Genomic DNA, 6000 nt, shown 5'->3' with positions numbered 1-6000 from the left:
GCGCCTGCACCGGTCCGTCCTTTGCTCCCTTGCGTGCTCGAGTGCATGCAGACTTGCCGCGCCACGTGGCCACATTTGCCACGTGCAGAAGCCTCCGTTCAGGCCTGCCCCGCCGGGGGTGCGCGTCAATGCCCACCCGACGCTTCGCTTCCCATGCATAAGGGTGAAGCACAGTTCAAGCCCCGGGCCCGTGCCCGGGCCCACGCACCAAGTCGGTTGACACCCCCGAGAGCGCGGGTGCGACAGGAAAAGAAGTTCATTTGGCTTGAAGATGAGTCGACACTGTCTCTAAACCCCAAGGTGTCTGGTGTCTTTCAACATTTTCGTGGCTTTGCAGTTTCTCAGAGCATGTCCAGCTTGCATGCAGGTAGCATTCATGCATGCACATCATCTTATTCTTTGACACTCTAATCAACGCCATGCGCGAGCATACTAAATCGCAATAGGAGAACTTCAAATTCATTTCTAAGACAAGAATGATCATAAGAAGGTTTCTGAAGATTCACATGCATCTATGATGTATGTGAAGAACATCATTCGACCAGCCCACCAGAAGATACCATATCAAAATAAATCCTAACTGTTCTCGATGCTCTGTTGTCCAATCGCTTCAGACAGAACTAACCAGGGTCTCTGCAGGTCTTGAGACAAGTTATAACAACCGCGCCAGCATCTATGAGTGTTTCTTCCAAGTCTTCTTTTTTCTGCGGGTGTTTCTTCCAAGTTTCCAATCTTTCTAAAATCTCAAGCACCGCTAGCTGTCATTTTCTCTGGAGAAATATATATGGGTGTAACACCCAGTCAGGCTTGTGATGGAGAGAAGCTGAGAAGCCGCATGTATCCATTACAAAGGCTGGAATAATTGTGTCTTTTGTGTGCCAATCGTCTGAATCACGTTATAAACAAAGGCTTTCTGTCATAGGCAATATCCACATTCATCCAACACTGCTTTCAAGGTAAATCCACGGATTGTGCATTGCAATGGACAAACAACTTATAATCGTGTTAACTCCATTCACGTTTTTCAATATGCAGGTTTGGCATGATTTTATCTGATCTTAAACAAGGCAGATAGGCAAACTGATAGGCGCCTAGCTAAGTGTCGTAACAGTGGTCCACGAGATCGATCCCACTGGCACGGGACGTGTGGGTCGCAACCGGTGAGATCCCGCTAGGCCGGCTTCCCGGGAGTGGCGAACCCGGGAAGTTACCAGCTCGCTCCCCAGCAACTTGCCAGGCAACGATACCGGGGCGCCTTTCGGATACTGGGGCTTCAGGGGTCGCAGGTGGGGCCGACGGAACAACGAAGACAAGACCACACAGTGGTGCATTAAATGCACCGACAGGAGTCACATCGGCAGGGCTAGTCTTGCCCAACAAGTCTAGAGCATATACTCTAGAAACTGTTTTGCTTACAATGCACAGTGCCCTGGGCGCTGCATGAAGCCCAGCGTGGATCTACAGTAGGGTGAGTTTGGTGACAATGACACGCGTGTATTAAACGTGTCACGCTGAATGCATCGGCACCTGTGGTATCCCCTTGACTATAAAAGAAGGACCAATGTCATCGGTCAAAGGGTTCAAACCCCAATCAGTAGCAAGTAGTAGTGCACCCGTTCATAGCAGAATCCCTTAGAAGAACAAGTAGCTCAACCGGGAACCCCCTGGGGCAATATGTAAGAACACACACATTTCGTGAATACAACTCTAAGCAGAACGTAGGGTGTTACACCTCCGGGTGGCCCGAACCTGGGTAAATCCGAGTGTCGACACTTCGTGTCTTGCGTCACGCCGGCGATCGCCAGAGCGCTCACCTCGCCCCTCACCGAACAACAAGGGGGTGCCTAGCATCCCCGGTGCCGGAGACCCGTGCTCCGACATCTGGCACGCTAGGTAGGGGGGCATGCAGAGAACTTCGGGTGACCGCCGGCGTCATCGGCCTCTTTGCCAGCGACATCGTCTACGCTAGCTCGCCATGCCGCCCAAGAAGGCAGACGAGCCCCGGGTCGACTTGCGCGACACGCTGGCCATGCGCACGCCGCGCGCGTCGCAAGGTCAAGGGGACCGCTGGTCCCCTCAACATCAACAACCGCAGCTGCCACCGCCACCTCCTCAGGCGTCGGTGGACAACCGTCCGAGGGGGGCCGTGGCGCCTAGCGCCAGAGCCAGCCGCACAGGCGACCTCAACGTCGCACGTGCCAGCCAGCAAGCTCCCTCGTGGGCTGAGGACGTGCAGCGACAGCTGCATCAGGACCACAGCGCGTCGCGCTCGACGCCAGCAGAGGCTCGACCCTCTCACCCGAGGGCACCGGGCGACCGGGCGGACGGCAGCCGGTCAGAGAACCGGCAGCCTCTCGCCCAAACCCCGGCAGAAGCCATCATTGCCGCGCGTGTCATGGTGTGCTACGAGCCACCGCAAGGCCCGCCATCACACGACGTGTGGAGTGCGGAGCTGGACGTGCTCATCAGGCTCGCTGCCCAACAGCCGCAAGGTGAGGGCGGCCCGGCCGGTTCGGGCCGGGGACAGAACCCGGGACGCGGAGACGCGCCTCGCGTCTTAGGACATGGAGAGCATCTACCTTCGGGAGGAGAAGGTAACGAGGATCCCGAGGACTACTCGGACTCGTCACCGACCGTCAAGCCAGGTGACGCACGGGGCGTCCTAAACGCTCGCCAGCAAGAAGATCTCCGCCAGCACGTGCAGCGCTGGCGCCGGCGCGAGGTGGAGTGCCAGCGTCTAGAGGAGCGGGAAGACGCTCCTATGGGCGCCGATGACGGCTGCACCACGTTCTCCCGCGAGCTGCGCCGGGTGACATGGCCTTGGAAGTTCCGAGCGTCAGCGCTCGAGACGTATGACGGGACCGTGAATCCCAAGGACTTCCTGCTGACCTACACGTTGGGCATGCACGCTATCGCTGCTGACGACAAGGTCAGGGCCAACTGGTTCCCGATGGTCCTGAAAGGATCAGCGAGGACCTGGTTGCTCAGCCTGCCCGCCGGGTCCATTGCCTCCTGGGCTGACCTGCGCGAGCAGTTTGTGAACGCGTTCCAGGGTGGCTGCAAGCGCCCGGGAACCATGGCAGAGCTGCACACGGTAGTGCAGAAGCCGGGGGAGACGTTGCGGGATTTCACCAACAGGTTCTCCAACATCTCCTACTCCATCCCAGAGGCGAAAGCGGCCGCCATCATCAAAACTTACGCCATCAACGTCCATGACCCGAAAATGCGTGAGAAGCTGAACACGCACCGGATCCGGACCACTAGGGATCTTTACGCTCTCATGCACAAGTGCGCGATGGCTGAGCAAGGGCATCTAGCGCCTGAGCTTGCCACCAAAGTAGTGGCAAATCCACCCGAGGGCTCCGGGAAAAAGGGCTCCCGGAAGCGCGGCGGGAAGCAAGTGCTTGCCGCAGAACCGGGGGCTCCCCAGACGCCCACCAAGAAGGCGGCGGCGGCGGGAACATCGAGTAGCAAGCCGGCAGCGGCCGCGCGCTATCCCATCCACATCAACGCCACCCACGACGCACAGGACTACCGCACTCTCCGGACCATCAAGGAGAAGCGCAAGCAGCGCCACGAGGAGCATCGTGCTGCCGGGGCCTGCTTCAACTGCGGGGATATCGGGCACCTCTCCCGAGACTGCCTGAACAACCCCCGCAACGGAGCGGGCCGAGGCGTGGCCAGCGGTGGCGAGAAGGGAGAACTCGCGGGGGGTCGCGGTCAAGCCCGCGGTGGCAAGGACCGGCCTCCCCGGGGACGCGACAAGCCTCGTGCCGAGGCAGAGGCGGTAGCCGGGGGGCCAGTCCACTCAGGCTGGCCCCCGCAAGTGGCTAGTGTAGCACCCTATATACTTCATCAGCACGGTGTTGCGCGATGCTCGGGTATGGTACCCGCAGGTCCAGAAGCTTTTTCTTGGGATCCTGCTTGCTTCACGGAAGCTGCGTCCTTACTTTCAGGCGCACAGCATCACGGTGGTGTCGGGGTTCTGCCTGGAGCGAGCCCTCGTCAACCGTGAAGCCACTGGGAGGGTGGCCGAATGGAGAATGGAGCTAGCAGAGTTCAGGCTGCGTTTCGCGAATACCAAAAGCATCAAAAGCACCGCTCTCGCCGACTTTGTCGCGGAGTGGACGTCCACGAGGAGAGAGGAAGAAGAGCCGGAAGCGAGCCTTCACGGCAAATTGGATGAAGGGTACTGGGTCATGTACTTCAACGGCGCCTTCTGTCTGCAGGGCGCCGGGGCCGGAGTGGTGATCGAGTCGCCCACCGGAGATCAACTCAAATTCGTGATACAGCAAGACTTCGCCAACTCCACCAACAACACAGCAGAGTACGAGGGGCTGCTAGCCGGGCTACGTGCGGCAATCGCCCTCGACATCAAGCGCTTGGTTGTTCACAGGGATTCATAACTCGTGATAAACCAGGTGAACAAGGACTACGACTACCCCCTGATGGCAGCGTACGAGGAGAAAGTGCGAAAACTGGAGTCCAAGTTCAAGGGACTTCGGTTTGAACACGCGAAGCGCAAGGACAACTTTGTTGCGGATGAACTGTCCAAATGGGCAGCGGAACGCAGCAAGGTGCCTCCTGGGGTATTCGTACAGAGGCAACTAAAGCTCTCTGTCAATCCCAAGACGGTTGTCGGGGAGCCCCTCTGGCAACCCAAGGAGACCCCGTAGCTGCGGGGCACCATGCCACCGAGCTTGTGGCATGCTTAAGCCGGGAACCGCCACCCTGGGGGGCGGATATTGTTCGTTACCTCAGGGACGGAACGCTCCCAGAGAAAGACATTGCCACGGAGCGAGTCGCCCGGCAAGCCAAGATGGACACTCTGGTAGATGGGGATCTCTACCGGAGGAGTCCTAACGGAGTTATGCTCCTCTGCGTGCCCCAGGAGGGAGGGTGCACGCTGCTGGAGGATATCCATCGAGGCACATGTTAGCACCATGTGGCCTCCAGGGCACTAGCTGGGAAAGCATTCCGGCATGGCTTCTACTGGCCAACAGCTTTAGCCGATGCCGAGCAACTAGTCAAGACCTGTGAAGCGTGCCAGTTTCACGCCAAGAAGAGCAACCAGCCAGCGCAAGCCCTGCAAGTCATCCCGTCCTCGTGGCCGTTCGCGGTCTGGGGGCTGGACATCGTGGGAAAGTTGCTGAGAGCTGTTGGCGGCTACGAGTACCTCCTTGTTGCCATCAACAAGTTCTCGAAGTGGGTCGAGGTGAAGCCTGTCCGAGCTGTCACACCGCAGGCGGCCATCAAGTTTTTCAAGGGCATTGTGTGCCGGTTTGGTGTGCCTAACGGCATCATCACCGATAATGGCACGCAATTCACTAGTGCGGTGTTCCAAGCCTATTGCGCGGACATGGGCACTAAAATTCACTTCGCCTCTGTTGCTCATCCGAGGAGTAATGGGCAGGTGGAGCGCGCCAACGCAGAAGTGCTGCGGGGGCTCAAGACGAGAACCTGTGACAAGCTCAAGGACCACGGAAAATACTGGGTCGAAAAACTCCAGCCCGTGCTGTGGTCAATTCGGACCACACCAGGTCGGGCGACGGGCCAAACTCCGTTTGCCCTCGTCTACGGGGCAGAAGCTGTGCTGCCCCTTGAGCTTAAGCATGGGTCACCTCGGGTACGCGCGTACGGCGACGAGAGCCAACACACGTAGAGGATTGACGACCTTAGCTTCATCGTGGAGATTCGATGCCGGGCTGTTGTGCGAGTTGCAGGCTACCAGCAGGGGCTCCGTCGTTATCACGACAGGAGAGTCCGTCCCTAGGGGCTCGAAGTTGGAGACCTCGTCCTGCGCCGGATACAAGGAACGAAGGCCGGGAACAAGTTGACTCCAAACCCGGAAGGCCCTTTCCGGGTAGTGCAGGTGACCAGACTGGGGGCTGTCCGGCTGGAAACCGAAGAAGGTTTGCCGATGCTCAATAGTTGGAACATTGAGCACCTGCGCAAGTTCTAGCCGTGAAACGGTGGTGCCTTACCCACGAGTGATGCTAC

This window comes from Brachypodium distachyon, chromosome 2, assembly GCF_000005505.3.
Source record: "Brachypodium distachyon strain Bd21 chromosome 2, Brachypodium_distachyon_v3.0, whole genome shotgun sequence".
In the NCBI taxonomy this organism is placed as follows: domain Eukaryota; kingdom Viridiplantae; phylum Streptophyta; class Magnoliopsida; order Poales; family Poaceae; genus Brachypodium; species Brachypodium distachyon.
This window is presented reverse-complemented; position numbering follows the sequence as displayed.